Consider the following 16,900-nt stretch of genomic DNA (forward strand, 5'->3'; position numbering starts at 1 on the left):
ATAATGGCTGTAATTATACATAACCCGGAACCAGAACTGATATTCAGGTGACTGATGGTGGTTCTTGTATGTACCTGTTAGTCTTCCTGGTGGGTTATGATAATTACCATTATGCCACAGAAAGTCTTTTACAACTTCTTTTACTCTGTTTTTTCTTAACATTGTAGCCTAGATGTCAACATTGGTTTTATGCTATTTATGTTTTTCAATGCTGTTTTGTTTTACCTTAATTTCCTTTTGTGAATTTTATTACATTTACTTTATTTTTACCTTTTTACTGGACGTTTAGTGCAGATGGCCTAGCTGCTTTGTGCCATAAAACACTAAATCAACCAACCACCCAAATTGCAGTCCAATTTTCTTATCCACTATTGTGAGATGTAGAGACCAAGACCCCTTAATTCCAACCCTGAGTTGTGGAACCTTGGCTGTCTGGTTGGGGCTGTCATACAAGCGAAGAGAAGACATGTTCAGAATGTAATGTAGTTGCCTCACTAGGATACCACTCTTGTCTTTGTATACTTCTGTTGGCTACAGGCATTTTTTGTATTGATAATGCCCTCATTGGCCCCTTCACCTTTCAATGTGGAATTCTAGCTATAAATGTCAGTGGATGGTCAATATGTTTGGCAAGTTAACACATTCTTGAATTGAAGATATATTTCCAATAATATTTGCCCCCACTGACACTCTCCCATTTATCCTCTCCATTAAGAGTTGATATTATTGACTAGGATTACGTAAGTTTCAAGAAAAGTGGCTACATTATCTGTATGAGGTGCTTATATACAGTACCAGGATAGAGATTACATTATCTGAATGAGGTGCTTATATACAGTACCAGGATAGAGATTACATTATCTGAATGAGATGCTTATATACAGTACCAGGATAGAGGCTCATTGATGTAGGTGGCGAAATTGTCACAAAGTCAAAAATTACCCAAGGTATTTAATTGGGGTATAAAAGACTGTAACAAGCGAGACCAGTTTTTAGATCAGCAAAGTAAAGACCTTGGAACATCTGTAAGTGTCAGCAGAGATAAGTATTATTAAAAATACATTTTCAGTTTAGGAAAATGTTAACTTTATTGGTAAGCATTGTGAACCCATAAGAGGAAGGGAGATAATGAGGGAAACTTTGGGGACAGTGTACGCAACATCTGGTGGTTGAAATTTGTTGTTTAGGAAATAGTGTGTAACCTTTGTTACAAAATTGGTTGGATATTTAATGTATTTGTTTGCCTAACTGGATTGAGTTCATGGTCACTATGTAACCCATTAGAACTTCCAGTCCAGTTTTGTTTGAGTTGAAGGTGACATTTTGACTGTTAAACAGGTTTTCATCACAAACTGTTCTGGCAGTTTAAAACACTGTTCTTATATAAACAGTTGTAGTCCATTAAAGTCATTGTTGACATTTTGAACTGTTATCTCAGCCTTCGTAGTAAAGAAGACTTGTAGTAGTAGTTTAAAACATGGTTCTTTCGTAGTCCATTAAAGTTTCCAAACAAGTGTAATGTCCTCTGTATAAATTTAAAAAACTAAAAAATGCTGACATGTGTATGTTGCAGTTCAGAACTGAAAACACATTTCTGTGAATGTTAATATTTCTCTTGAGCTGCTTTTACTGTTAAAGATTTTCTCTAGCTTTGACTATTTTCCATTACATGTTTCATTGAAGTGGTTAAACTGAAGATTGTTGTTTTAATGATACCATTCATGTATCACAACTGTTGCAATTTGAATATCATTTTGTAACTCATTTATAAAAATTCTTGGACACATTTAAGTACATTTAAAATTAATTATCAGACTTAATGGTTATAACTTTCTTCACAACATTGGTGTGACAATAAGCCTTTTTAAATTTTCCCAGATGGTTGTGCTGTTTCGGATACATTAAATGTAATAAATCAAGATTTCAACACATCTATGGTCACAATGTGTTTAATGTATAAAAATAATGATATAAATATAAAAATGTGTTTACCTTAATGTTAAGTATGACTGATAAAGACTGACAGTAAAATTATTGAAACTGTATGTGTGTTGAATATAACTGTTAAAGACTGATAGTAAGGCTATTGACACTGTGTGGGTAAATATTAAATATAAAACTGAAACTGTTCAGAATGACTTTAAACATTAAAATAATTCACATTTGAATAAATGGGAGATAAAATAATATTTTAATGATAAATATTATGTAAAAGTAACTTAGTGCGAGACATTAACATGATTTACATAAGGTTTTGCTCTATTGTGACTTTATATTGAATGTTTAGATGGAATATGTGTGTGACTCTAAATTTATTCTAGACTGGTTGTTAAAAAGAAATATTGCTCAACTTCTAAAATTACACGTGCCTTATAGAAGACCAAACTATATCTAGGTTGAAGTTGTGTTTGCCTTTCCTTATTGAAGTTTTACTTTTTGCATTACTTGTAGCTGTGGCAGAACATCTCGGATAACTTGACCAAGTATTTTTGGGCGGTTTGGAGTACCTCTCTGTAAGTTGTTGAAATTGACTTATCATTGAGCTGTACAGTCTGATGTGAAAGACATATTGAGTGGAGTTGATATAGATGTGTATATGGCAAGGTCAGTTTGGAGAACACTTCAGGAAGTTTGTGCTAGAGCTTTGGTACTAAAATAGAAAAGCTAGGAGGGCCTGGTACTATGGTTGAAGTTTCTTTTGCTTACATGGGAAGATTTAGCCTACTTGGTGCATATGATTGTGGTAGTGATAGAGTTCGTATGAAGGCCATTTCACCATCAATAGGTTGGACCACGTCTGTGTGTGTCAGGAGTTTAGAACTATGGCTTTTACCCAACTCTGTGATTGTGTCTTCAGAAGTGAAGACGAAAGAAATTACTAGAAGTGGACACAAGTTCCTTTTAGCTTCTGGAGTGACTTCACCACCAGAAGATGAACTGGGTGTATCAAAAATCAAAAACTATCTCCAGGTTCTAAGCTGAACCTGGAGAGGACAATTTATTGTTGCCCAGCTAAAACTTGAGACTGTGCAAGGATATCTAGATGAAATTCAGTGGAGAGAAAGATTTGGAACTACCCCAAGTAATGCATTCTGGAATATTATTGGTGAGCAGACTGGAATAAAAAGTAAGTTAATCCATTTGCTTCAAACATTACTTTTAGCAGTAAACATGGAGAAGTACTTTGTAATTAATTATAGTACTTAATGTGAAGAAATGTGCTTTTGAATCTCTTCAGTCCATTGAATAAACTTTCATATTTAAGTACTGGTAGTAAAGTAACCAAGTTAATGCAGATTTGCCAGTTATCAGTAAAATAAATACTAAAGTAGACTGTAGTTCTTCTGTATTAAGTTTTATTGTGTTAAAAACTGTACTTTTTGCTTTTAATAATTATTACAACATTTATAAAATATTGTTTGAATAAATCTTACACCAGACAACAGTGTGTAGTTTCTAGTCACAAATAATTGTCACCATTTTAATCATAATGGAAATAATCTTAGTACATCTTACAGTAGACAACAGTGTGTAGTTTGCAGTCACAAATATTTTTCACTATTTGCACTGTTATGCAAATGGTCTTAGTAAATTTTATACTACACAATAGTGTGTAGCATGTAGTCACAAATATTTTTCACTATTTTAACCATTATGGATATGGTCTTAGTACATTTTAAACTAGACAACAGTGTGTAGTTTGTAGTCACAAATATTTTTCGCCATTTTTACTATAACTATTATGGAGGTCATTTTAGTAAGTCTTACACCAGACAATAGTGTGTAGTTTGCAGTCACAAATTTTCTTCACCCTTTTAATTCTTATGAAAATGATCTCACTAAATCTTACAGTAGGAAAGTGTGTAGTTTGTAGTCACAAATTTTTTTCACCCTCTTAACTCTTATGGAAATGATCTCAGTAAATTTTACACTAGGTAAGAGTGTTGTAGTTTGCAGTCACAAATATTTTTCACTATTTTAACCAGTATGGAAATGGTCTTAGTACATTTTACACTCGACAACAGTATGTAGCATGTAGTCACAAATATTTTTCATCATTTGTACTATAATGTCATTATGGAAGTCAACTAATTAAGTCTTACACTAGACAACAGTGTGTAGTTTGAAGTCACAAACTATCTTTAACCATAACGGAAGTGATCTCAGTAAATCATATATACCAGAGAACAATGCATAGTTTGTTATCTCTAAATATTTTTACCATTTTTATTATAACACCATTATGGAAGTCATTTTAGCATGTCTTATGCCACAGAACAGTGTGTAGTTTGCAGTCACAAATATTTTTCACCATTTTTACTGTTATAGAAATGATATCAGTAAATCTTAACAAGATATTATGCAGTTTGCAGTCACAAATACTTTTCACCCTTTTAACTATTATGGAAATAATCTCAGTAAATATTTCACTTGACAACAGTGTATAGTTGTAGTCAAATATTTTTTACCATTTTTACTATAACACCATTCAGAAAATCATATTAGTAGATCTTACACTTTACAACAGTGTGTAGTTGTAGTTACGAACATTTTTTACCATTATGGAAGTCATTTTAGTATGTCTTATGCCACAGAACAGTGTGTAGTTTGTGGTCACAAATATTTTCCAAAATTTTAGCCATTATGGAAATAATCTTCATAAATCTTACACCAGACAACAAACAGTGTGTAGAAGCAGTCACAAATATTTTTCACCATTTTCACTGTAACACCATTATAGAAGTCATTTTAGTAAATCTTACACTAGACAACAATGTGTAGTTTGTAGTCACAAATATTTTTCATCATTTTTACCATAACACCATTTAGTAAATTATTTTAGCATATCTTACACTTGACAACAGTGTATAATTTGTAGTCACAAATATTTTTCATCATTTTTACCATAACACCATTTAGTAAATTATTTTAGCATATCTTACACTTGACAACAGTGTATAATTTGTAGTCACAAATATTTTTCATCATTTTTACCATAACACCATTTAGTAAATTATTTTAGCATATCTTACACTTGACAACAGTGTATAATTTGTAGTCGCCAATTTTTTTCACCCTCTTAACCGTTATGGAAATGATCTCAGTAAATCTTACACTAGGTAAGAGTGTTGTAGTTTGCAGTCACAAATATTTTTCACTATTTTAACCATTATGGAAATAGTCTTATGATATTTTACACTAGACCACAGTGTGTAGCATGTAGTCACAAATAGTTTTCACTATTTTTACCAGTATGGACATGATCTTAGTACATTTTACACTATACATCAGTATGTAGCATGTAGTCACAAATATTTTTCATCATTTGTACCATAATTTCATTATGGAAGTCAACTGATTAAGTCTTACACTAGACAACAGTGTGTAGTTTGTAGTCACAAACTCTCTTTAACCATAACGGAAGTGATCTAAGTAAATCTTATATACCAGAGAACAACGCATAGTTTGTTATCTCTAAATATTTTTCACCATTTTTATTATAACACCATTATGGAAGTCATTTTAGTATGTCTTATGCTACAGAAGGGTGTGTAGTTTGCAGTCACAAATATTTTTTCACCATTTTAACTGTTATGGAAGTAATCTCAGTAAATCTTACACAAGATGATATTATGTAGTTTGCAGTCACATATACTTGTCACCATTTTAACCATTATGGAAATGATATCAGTAAATCTTTCACTTGACGACAGTGTGAAGCTGTAGTCACGAATATGTTTAACCATTATGTAAATGATCTTAGTACATCTCACAGTAGACAACAGTGTGTAATCTCCAGTCACAAATATTTTTCTCCATTTTAACTGTTATGGAAATGATTTCAGTAAATCTTTCACTTGACAACAGTGTGTAGTTTGTAGCCACAAATATTTTTAGTTATTATGGAAATGATTTTGGTAAGTCTTACTCTGGACAACATTGTGTTGTTTGTAGCTACTAATATATTTCACTGTTTTTAATATTACACCACGATGTATAATTTGAAATTGAGGCAATTTTCTTTGATAATTGTGGGAAATAATTTTGGTTGGTTTGATGTGTGCTACGCAGTGAATTTTACTTGTATTAGTATGAGATAATTATTCATTCCCTGTTGAACAAGTTTCACACTTGAGTAAATTCATTCAGAAACTCTCTACATAGTTATGGTTGTCAGTTAATACTACAAACATATTTAAGTTAGTTCAGTTATTTAATTTACTGTAAGAACCCAGTAAAATTAACTTCTCATTCTGAGTAAAATAAAACCCTATTCTAAGTTGCAAGAAGCTTTACTTTTAAATTAATATTTAAAATATTACTGTTTTAGCTTTTGGCAACCATAATGAAAACCATGATCAGTTATGTCTGTGAGTATCTACATATATTGGGATTGGGTATTCTAAATGCTTCACTCTAAAAATCATAATTACTAAATGTTAATACTTGAATGATTTATATGTGCATTAAATACCAAAATAATTAATGTGTCATTCACCTCACATTGTAAAAAAAAAAAATGCAACTGAGAGAAAACACAGTAGATCTGAATATTACCAGCAGTTTTATGTTACTAGTGATATGTATCCTGAATATTGTTTCCACATCTTATAAATGTTTAAACATAAAACTAATGTTTTGCAGTTATTAAATGTTTGAACATAAAAAGGTATTGTGTGCAACATTTTTATTATGCTGTAAATAAACCAAGACAGTATATTTAATACAAGTTTTATCTATTATTACTTTCTTAAATTTTTGGTAATAGATGTATATCATGATAACTGTTTGGATGTTTTAAATCAGACACTTCAAAATATATTTACACGTTGAGTCATTTTCCTAACTTTTAAACAGTACTGTGTTCAGCATGGTGTGTAAATATGGGAAAACATCATTATAAGGATAATATAATGTCACAAGTTGATTGATTATGTTTGCTGGGAAATAAAAGTGAGATTTTTAAAGTTGTGTTCTACTTTATATAGGATGAGATGGGACAAGCACACTGTGTGTTTATTGGAAAGAATGGTTGAATGATTAAGTTTTTTTCAAGCATCTTGTCTCTTGGACAATTGATTTTATGAAAAAATAAGAATTATAAGATAACTGTTATCTTTTACCATTGAAACATAATACATTGTCTTTGTGTTCAAATCTCCACAATAAGTAAATGCAATTCAATAAATAATTTATAGCTCAGAATTGACATACTATTTGTGAAGGAAGAATTTTGTACAGTACTAAATTAGCCCCTTATATCAGTTGGATTAAGTGTTTTGACAATATTTGTTTTGTTTTGGAATTTCGCACAAAGCTACTCGCGGGCTATCTGTGCTAGCCGTCCCTAATTTAGCAGTGTAAGACTAGAGGGAAGGCAGCTAGTCATCACCACCCACCGCCAACTTTTGGGCTACTCTTTTACCAACGAATAGTGGGATTGACCGTCACATTATAACACCCCCACGGCTGGGAGGGCGAGCATGTTTGGCGCGACGCGGGCCCGAACCCGCGACCCTCAAATTATGAGTCGCACGCCTTATGCGCTTGGCCATGCCAGGCCCTTGACAATATTTATATGCTTGCTATTTCACACTTTGGTCTATTATAGGACTTCAAACTACTTTTAACTCTATCTCATTACTGTTCCAATAGAAGTGCTTTTCTTTCTCTTTCAAGTCTTTGATGACCGAAGGAGGTCACATGTGTAACTTCAGTAGTAGCATAGCTATACCTTTAGTGTATATGAAAGAAAACTATTTGAAGACTATGACATTCTTGATGAAGAGAAAACCTACTTGTAGAGAAAATAATATATGTAAAAACGGCTGGTATGGGTAGAGAAAGCACTGTGTAGAGGAGCAACCAACGTTTTGACCTTTTTCAGTCATCATCAGGTTCTCTACCCATACCAGCCATTTTTACATATATAATAGAATATGACATTGCATAAATTACAGAATATTTTATAATTGGTTTGTTTGACTTACACAGTGAAAGAAAAAACCTACAATAAGTAACATCAGTATATTTCTTAACCCTCTCCACACAGGTCATGGCATCATGTCTTTTGACTCATATTCAAAATTTATTCAGCTGCTATTTGATGAATTAGGGTCAATAAGCTTGGTATCAGAATATATATCATACTTCATATTTTAGTATTATACATTGTATATTTTCTTAATTTCAAAGTAAATATTAAAAACACACAAACATTGATTTTTGTGTTGTGATATGTTGAATGCAACATTTGAAATTAGAAGTTTGTGAAGTGTATTGTTTTGCATGAATTAAGAACTCAAATTACTAATAGTGGGAAACTAGAATATAAAATAAGAACCTCTTTCCTTTTCTGTTTGTTGATATATCACTCAAGAACTGAATCAAATACATTGGCATCTCTAATCTCTTTCCATTTTTGGAAATGCTCCCTTTTATAACTTAATCTTGTCTGTAACATATGAATAACCAGTTGAAGGCTCAGAATGTCCTCCTAGTTGCTTTCCTAGCCATTTTCAGTTATTATATCATTAAGTCATTCTTTCAATACAAGTCTTCAAAGAAGTAAGTTAAGTCTTTATTGTGCTTGAAATTTCAGATTTCTTTAGGTTAGACCCAGATACAGCTTATTTAATAAAATAAAATATAATGTTATTCTGTGGTATAATTACAGTAAATTATGATTTTTGGTTAATTCAAATGTGTGTGTGTATATATAAACATAAAAATTATTTCGTTTCATGTCCTCCACGTGCAAAATATCATAATGCTCAGTAACCTACAACAACCAGAAAGCAGGTTGAAAGGTCATAAGTAGAAGAAATAATTGTTTGCATTACTTCTTTATTTACTGTACTATGTTTTAAGGACTTACATATAATAAAAAACAAGCTGAAGCAAAAATAAACAAAACATTGCTGCACTAATTGAAAAGATCCCAGGGTGCAAGCTATAATGTGGGATTATAAAATGTACCCTAGGTTTTAGAGGTCACTGCAAAAGTAGGACTTGCATTGTGGTGGAGATACACAGCCTATCAGTCTTAACCCTGGAATCTTTTCAGTTAGTTCCTAAATTAAATCATGGCTTTTTACTTCATATTTAGCAGTTGTAAGATTTCTTAAATTCAACTTAGTGAATGTTTTTTAACCTGTAATTTGGTCATCACTTTTAAAAATTCCTAAATATAACTAGTGAATGATTTGTAGTTTGATGTTTATTATAAAAATTCCCAAACCTGATAATCTGTTCATTAACTTGTAGCTTGCCATTTAGCCATTTGTCATAAGTCATAAGTGTTCCTGTTATACCAGCTGTGCCAAGGCATTAGCAGCAACCATTAAAAAAGAGGAAACGTATATCAAGCTTCAACCACAATCTGCTTTCTTCCCACCATTGGTGGTGTTAGATGAAAATGAAGAAAAATCCATCGATGAGAGTTTTGCTCAAGTTCATATATCGAAAAGCTTGGCTACATTGATAAAGTGCCACTTAAACCCTCAGTTCTCACTTCTCAGAAGATATCAAATGCATCAAAAGAAGGTTTGTTCTATTTTACTATAATTTCTGGTCTTTAATTAATATACTGGATATAAATTTGTATATTTTGTAATCTGTGTTTTGCATAAACTGGTGTATATAAGAGCTATTAACATATTAATAAGTACAAAAATCTCAGCATTTCTTTCATATCAAAAATAACGTTTTTTGTATAAATTGTATTGTTTTTATTTATCTTAAGTAGTTTATTGTAATATACATATATGTATATATAAAGCAAATGGACTGTAATATTCATTTCATAAATGTATCTCTTTTTTTCAAACAGTAAAAATATTTTGCAACCAACTAAAATTATTAACTACAAACCTGCTAGCCACAAATTGAATTATCTTCAATTATTAAAATAGAAAGGAATCTCGAATCCAATTGGTTGCTGTGCATGTGTAGGTTATAAAATATATAGATTGAATTAAACTTTAAATCAAATAGAAAATGGTTTCTTTATTTACATAAGTTCTTTTACACACAATCATGAATGAGAATAAAATTGAAGCTTCCTGAAAACAAAAGATATAAGATACTTAAACATCTGGAAAACGAATGGTACAGAAGTGTGAGAAAAGTTTTATTACAAGGAAATAAGTTCAAGTACATAGACTAAATTAAAAGTTAAATTCTAAAGTTTACTGGAAGTGATTTGAAAATATCAATCTGAGCCCTGGGTAATGAATGAAATAAAATCATCATGGAAATGAAGAATCTCGAAGTGTTACAAGTGAAAGTTACCAGAAATAATGTGATGTGTAACGTAAAAGAGTAACACTAGTTGTTTGGAAAGGAAATAGTTAGTGATGATTGTGCAAAATTGACTACTGTGTGGGTAGAAAAGTAAACATTATCAAACAGAACGTGGTGTCCCTGAATTGTAGTAAGAATAAGAACAATAAGCTTAAAAGGATTTCCACATCTTGACAAAAGTAAACATTATTAAACAGAACATGGTGTCTCTGAATTGTGGTAAGAATAGGGACTATAAGCTTAAAAGGACTTCCACATCTTGTCAAAAGTAGTAGATATTATTGTATAGAAGTTTGTGTCTCTGAATTGTGGTAAGAGCAACTACTGTGAGCTTAAAAGGGCTTCTACACCTTGACAAAAGTGGACATTATTAAATAGAAGTTGGTTAACCTGAATTGTGTTAAAAAGAACTATAAGCTTAAAATGACTTCCACATCTTGAGAAAAGTAGACATTAAATATAAGTTGGTATCCCTGAATTATGGTAGGAATAGAGATTTGTATATCTTAACAAAAGTAGACATTATTCTATAGAAGATGGTATCCCTGATTTGTGGTAAGAATAAGGACTATAACCGTAAAAGGACTTCTACATCTTGACAAAAGTAGACATTATTAAAGAGAAGTTGGTATTCCTGTATTATGGTAAGAGTAAGGACTATAAGCTTAAAAGGAGTTGTACATCTTGAAAAATGTAGACATTGTTATATAGAAGTTTGTTTCCCTGAATTGTGGTAAGAATACAAACAGTAAACTTAAAACGACTTTTACGTCTTGACAAAATTAGACATTATTATATAGAAGCTGTTATGCTTGAATTGCGGTAAGATTAAGGATTTGTATATCTTGACAAAAGTAGACATTATTAAACAGAACTTAGTGTTCCTGAATTGTTCTAACAATAAGGACTACAAGCTTAAAAGGACTTCCACATCTTGATAAAAGTAGACATTATTAAATAGAAGTTGGTATTCCTGAAAGTTGGTAAGAATAGGGATTTCTATATCTTGACAAAAGTAGACATTATTACTCCGAAGATGGTATCCCTGATTATGGTAAGAATGAGGATTATAAGATTAAAAGGACATCTATATCTTCACAAAAGTAGACATTATAACGTAGAAGTTGGTACACCTGAATTGTGTTATTAAGGACTATAATCTTAAAAGGACTTCTACATCCTGACATAAGTAGACATCATTAAATAGAAATTGGTATACCTGAATTGTGGTAAGAATAAAGACTTGTATACCTTCACAAAATTAGGCATTATTCAACAGAACTTATGTCCCTGAATTGTGGTAAGAATAAGGGCTGTAAGCTGAAAAGGACTTCCACATCTTGACAAAAGTATACATTATTAAATAGAAGTTGGTGTACATGAATTGTAGTGAGAATAAGAATTTGTATACCTTCACAAAATTAGACATTATTATATAGAAGATGGTATCCCTGATTTTTAGTAAGAATAGGGATTATAAGCTTAAAAGGACTTCTACTCCTTGACAAAAGTAGACATTATAAAGTAGAAGTTGGTGTACCTGAATTGTGTTATTAAGGACTATAAGCTTAAAAGGACTCTACATTTTGACAATAGTATACATTATTAAACAGAAGTTGGCATCCGTTAATTGTGTTAAGAATAAGGATTTGTATATCTTGACAAAGGTAAACATTATTAAATAGAAGTTGGCATCCCTGATTTGTAGTAATATTAAGGACTGTAAGTTTAAATGACTTCTGCACCTTGACAAAAGTAAACATTATTACATAGAATTTGGTATTCCTGAATTGTGTAAATAAGGACTGTAAGGTTAAATGACTTCTACTCCTTGACAAAAGTAGACATTATTAAGTAGAAGTTGGTGTACCTGAATTGTGTAAGGAGAAGGATTATAAAATTTAAAGACTTCTATATCTTTACAAAAGTAGTAGACAGTGGTTACCCTAACTTAAGATGATGCCTGTAGAAAAAGTTGTATCTCTACACACTATAATTCCATATGTTTACTGTAATAATACCATTTATGTTTCTCTTATGATTTTTCTGTTTATGGATTGCTCTGTTTTACTAGTGTCAAATTATAGTGATACTATATCTAAGAAATAGTAGTAATAAAAACTAGCTAAATGCTTATTTTTAATATATTTCTGCTTCAAACTTTGTAATAAAGAAATGAAATATTAGAGAATGGTGTGATTTGTTTCAAGTGTGGAATAGTTTGGGGTAAGTGGTGTCACAGCACTTTAAACTTTTATTTTTAAATATATCTAGGTTGTTGTGTTTTTTTTTACATCTGAAATTAAATGTTTCACAAAAAAAACCTTAATGTGTTAGAAAATATTTTTAATCATGCTGTGCCTATTGGTGTAGCAGTTTCAGACCATCCAGTGTACATACATTTGCACTTTCTGTCAGGAACTGCTGACAGGCATTATGTGATCACTGTTATTAAAAAGCAGGTGTAAAAGCATTAAAAATGGTGAAATGCTTTTTCTGTATGATACATGATTATTAAGACACATTAAGAAATAATTAATAAAATAAATTTTACAATTACACTGTGTTTTTATATATACACATTTTTAAAAAGCTTATTTTATACTTTATTTTTGTTGCATATTGTGTTTTTCATGTTGGTGTAACATCAGATGTTCAAAACATTATAAAAGTCAAAGTTTGTAATACTTTAGTGCAATTATAAATACTGTAAATTAATAAGATATAAATGTTTAAAAGTAGTTTTAATATTAATGATTTTTATATATGATACATAGTTTTGTTTTTCTCTTTTTGCTTAATGTAAAGAAAGGTCAGTTTCATATATTATCTTGGTAATATATTCATATTCAGTTTAGAACTAATATTGCTAGTAAGTCTGATGGTGACACCATTCACCTAACAGATTTTTAAAGGGCTCTAGCAGTAAGTTAATATTTCTCAGGAACAACATTCCTCGTCTAGTGAGTGTCTCTAGAAATGGGGATGAATTATCACCATACACTCACTTGTAATTTAAATAAGATTTATTTTAACTTAGTTGTAGTTCTCTTTTATTGTAATAATAAATTTCAATTAAGGAAAGTCTTTCAACCTAACTGGTAGCTAAAGTTGATGTAGGATTCTATATTTTGACAAAGACAGTAAGAATTAAAAGAAATTTGTAACTCCAACTAGTACTGAAAGTGAGATATTTGTGAAATTAACAAGGGGTCTCTGTTCTTGTAGTTATAAATCTTAATAAATATCTGTGACATTAACTTGTGGCAGCAGTGAGAACTCTGTAGAAGTTAACATGGATTCTGACAAAAGTGTTTTAATCATTAATACATTTTTGTAGCAAGGTTAAGGATTCTGGCTTTAATTTATAACACTTTCATTGGTATGATTGAACTGAATTTTTTCACATTATTTTATGGAGAACTTGCAGTTTTCTTGGCTAACAAAAAAATCAAATTCCTTCTAATAAAAATTACTATTAAGCATGTTATAGAGTTTTGTTCATTAATCATCTGACCAAAGTTTCCAAGTGGATTCCTCATCATCAGATTCTTTCTTGTTTCTTTTGTTCTAAAATCTTATCAGGAAGTTTTTCTGCAACCAGCTTAAAATGAAATGTATCATACACGAGTTAGAAAGTAGCACAGTGATTTTAGTTTGTTTGTTTTTTCTTGAATGAATTTGGTCACTGTTTCTGTTATAGAACAATCCACTGATCATCCTCTACATATGCTTAGTGTCCTTGGTTTGGTCTGAAAAATAGATGATAGCAGTTGCAGTAATGGTACGTTAACAAAAACTAGTGAAAATGAAGAAATAGTATCTAACAAGTTATTATCTCCAACTACTGGAGTGGAAAGTGAGGATAAAGAAGAGAAAAAAAGGGGGGTTTAATCACAGAAATAACGGATTCAATTATTTTTGAAAGTGAAGTAAAAAACCCACTCACTGATGCACTGCATACAGCTGTGGATTCAGATGGTTATCTTGTCTCAAGAGGTAAGGAAAAAGAGCATAATGTAAACCTAAGTGGAGAAGAAATAAACTGAAGAAGAATCATGAGTCAGAAGTGAAGAATATAATTTCCTTAATAGTATCAATACAGATGTCAAAGCAACAGAATACTCTGTGTGATACGTGGTTATGAAGTGGAAGAAAAGTGATAGCTCAGTGAAATCTTTCTGAATAGTTCAAGACAGAAATGCCACACTAGTTAAAAATGCAGATATTGGCCTTTTCTCTAAGGCTGTCAACTTGTTATAATTCAACTATGACAGTTTGAAAAGTAATAAATGACTAAGTGATGAACACATGACATTGTATGTATATATGAATTAATTACCATGGTCAATTACTGAAAGTTCTGACACTAAATGTTCATAATAAATCATGAAAAGCTTTCCTATGTATCTAAAATGCTGATCTTATGAACAAATGATAAACCAAGCTCCATAATTTCTTCAGATGATTCACATCTGAAGTACTTGCATTACTGAGTTTTTATTTCACACTAAAATTTTTGTTAAATGAATTTTCTCACTATCTGATCTTTCATTCAAATTTAGTAATTTCCTTTATGCCCCCCTCCTTTTTTTCCATGTAAGAAGTTAAATATGTAAATATTGCTAAAGAATGTGCTAAATATTTCTTATGTGTCAATATATGAAAAATATTTCTCATTTTTAAACACTAGATTTCTCTTTGTATGCTTAAAATAAAATGTGTTAGAATTGTTTCTATGTTGGATAGAGAGTAAGTTATTGGTAAAGTAAAACTGTTTATAGTATTTAATGTGAAAAAATTACTCCTATAAGTTAAAGGTATGCTTCAAACATTTAGTGTTTTATACATACATACAATCGTACTTAAGCATAAAATCTTCTACAAATAAGCTTTATTATGTTGTTTTTTCCATAATTACTGAGAATCTCATTGTCAGTTTATCCACAGACAACTTGCCTACATTTAACTTCTTTTATTTTTGTTGAATAAAGCTCATAACATATTGGAAGTTTTAAAGTTCTGTGACAAATGCCATTCATGTAATAGCTTCTTGTTAAACCTGCCATTTGCTTAGTAGCTTGTTACTCCCACATGCTAATCAACTAATAGTTTCTCATTCAACCTGCCAGTTGCTTATTAGCTTGTTACTCCAACATGCCAATCAACTGAAAGCTTCTTATTCAACCTGCCAGTTGCTTATTACCTTGTTACTCTAACATGCCAATCAACTGAAAGCTTCTTATTCAACCTGCCAGTTGCTTATTACCTTGTTACTCCAACATGCCAATCAACTGAAAGCTTCTTATTCAACCTGCCAGTTGCTTATTAGCTTGTTACTCCATCATACAAATGAACTAAGAGCTTCTCATTCAACCTGCCAATCAACTAATAGCTTCTTACTCATCCTACCAAATCCAGTAATACTCTGTAGAAAGCTTGGCTTATTAATACTTGTGTTGAAAGAGATAGGTGTATCAGTACTTGTGTTGGTGAATGGCTTTGATACACAACATCAACACTGTGGCGATAGCAGAACTAGTATACCATTAGTACTATTAACTATGTACATGTATATTTGTCTTATGTTGACTAGCTAGACTGATATATTGATACCTGTGTCAATAAAGATAAGTATACAACTGTTAATAAAGATATGTATATCACTACTTGTGTTGATGAAAACAGGTGTATCAGTACTTGTGTTGACAACACTGACATAGTAATATGTCTTGATAGAGAAAATACTTTCATTGACGATTGAATCTTCTTCATCAAAGCTTGTTTTAGCAAACAGTTATTCATGTTAATTTTTGTGTTCGATGTAATGACTGGTATATTGATACTTTATTAAATACAGGGACTAGTACATCAGTACATTTGTGAAATATAGTAATGGACTGGTTATTAGTTTATTAGACATGCATGTATATGTAATAATTTTTCACCACATAACATTAAAGGGGTTTTCTTATGCCAGCATTTATTCAATAATAAATTGTTTGTTATGATTTGATTGATTTCATATTTTACAGATATTATAGATTAGGTTGAATCTTCAGACTTGGTTGAGACTTGCAACAGAGAATCAGATCTTTAAGCTTGCTATTTATGTAATATCAAAGACATTGAAGTGAACTTTCAAATTACTTAATGTGCTATCCAAAACTTAGAAATAAGTAAAACATAAAGCCTTCTGATTCCCATAACAAGAAGGCTGTGGACCTATTACATTGTGATTTTGTCTTCAGTTTTGTTATAGAAACAAGACTTGTTTTGAAAGGCAAAGAAACGTAGTAGATACTGCAGAGATGATAGTAAATAAAATTGGTTGGAAATAGATGATTGATGAAATTTCTGAAATTCATTAACAATTTACATTCTTCCCATAACTTTACCCATCACATAATGAAATTAATATTACCATTCATGGAACGATATACTCACAGCTGTTGGTATCATATAAAAATAGGTAATGATAAATTCCAGGAAAATAATGAACTTTTTCAGAAAATTTATGGCCAGAAATCAAGGATTATAAAGTTTAGTGTTAGCATTCCAAGTATTACATTTACTAACATTGGCTGTTTTTGCT

At 30.9% G+C, this 16,900-nt stretch overlaps 1 long non-coding RNA gene across 1 annotated transcript; it reads left to right on the plus strand.

The window, feature by feature from the left end:
* The first annotated feature begins 2,478 nt into the window (after nucleotides 1-2,478).
* LOC143257589 (uncharacterized) lies at nucleotides 2,479-15,971 on the plus strand. The gene is made up of 3 exons (XR_013031949.1): nucleotides 2,479-3,127; nucleotides 9,268-9,546; nucleotides 14,009-15,971. It is a non-coding gene; the product is annotated as an uncharacterized LOC143257589 (long non-coding RNA).
* Nucleotides 15,972-16,900: the final 929 nt, after the last annotated feature.

This window comes from Tachypleus tridentatus, chromosome 7, assembly GCF_004210375.1.
Source record: "Tachypleus tridentatus isolate NWPU-2018 chromosome 7, ASM421037v1, whole genome shotgun sequence".
In the NCBI taxonomy this organism is placed as follows: Eukaryota; Metazoa; Arthropoda; class Merostomata; order Xiphosura; family Limulidae; genus Tachypleus; species Tachypleus tridentatus.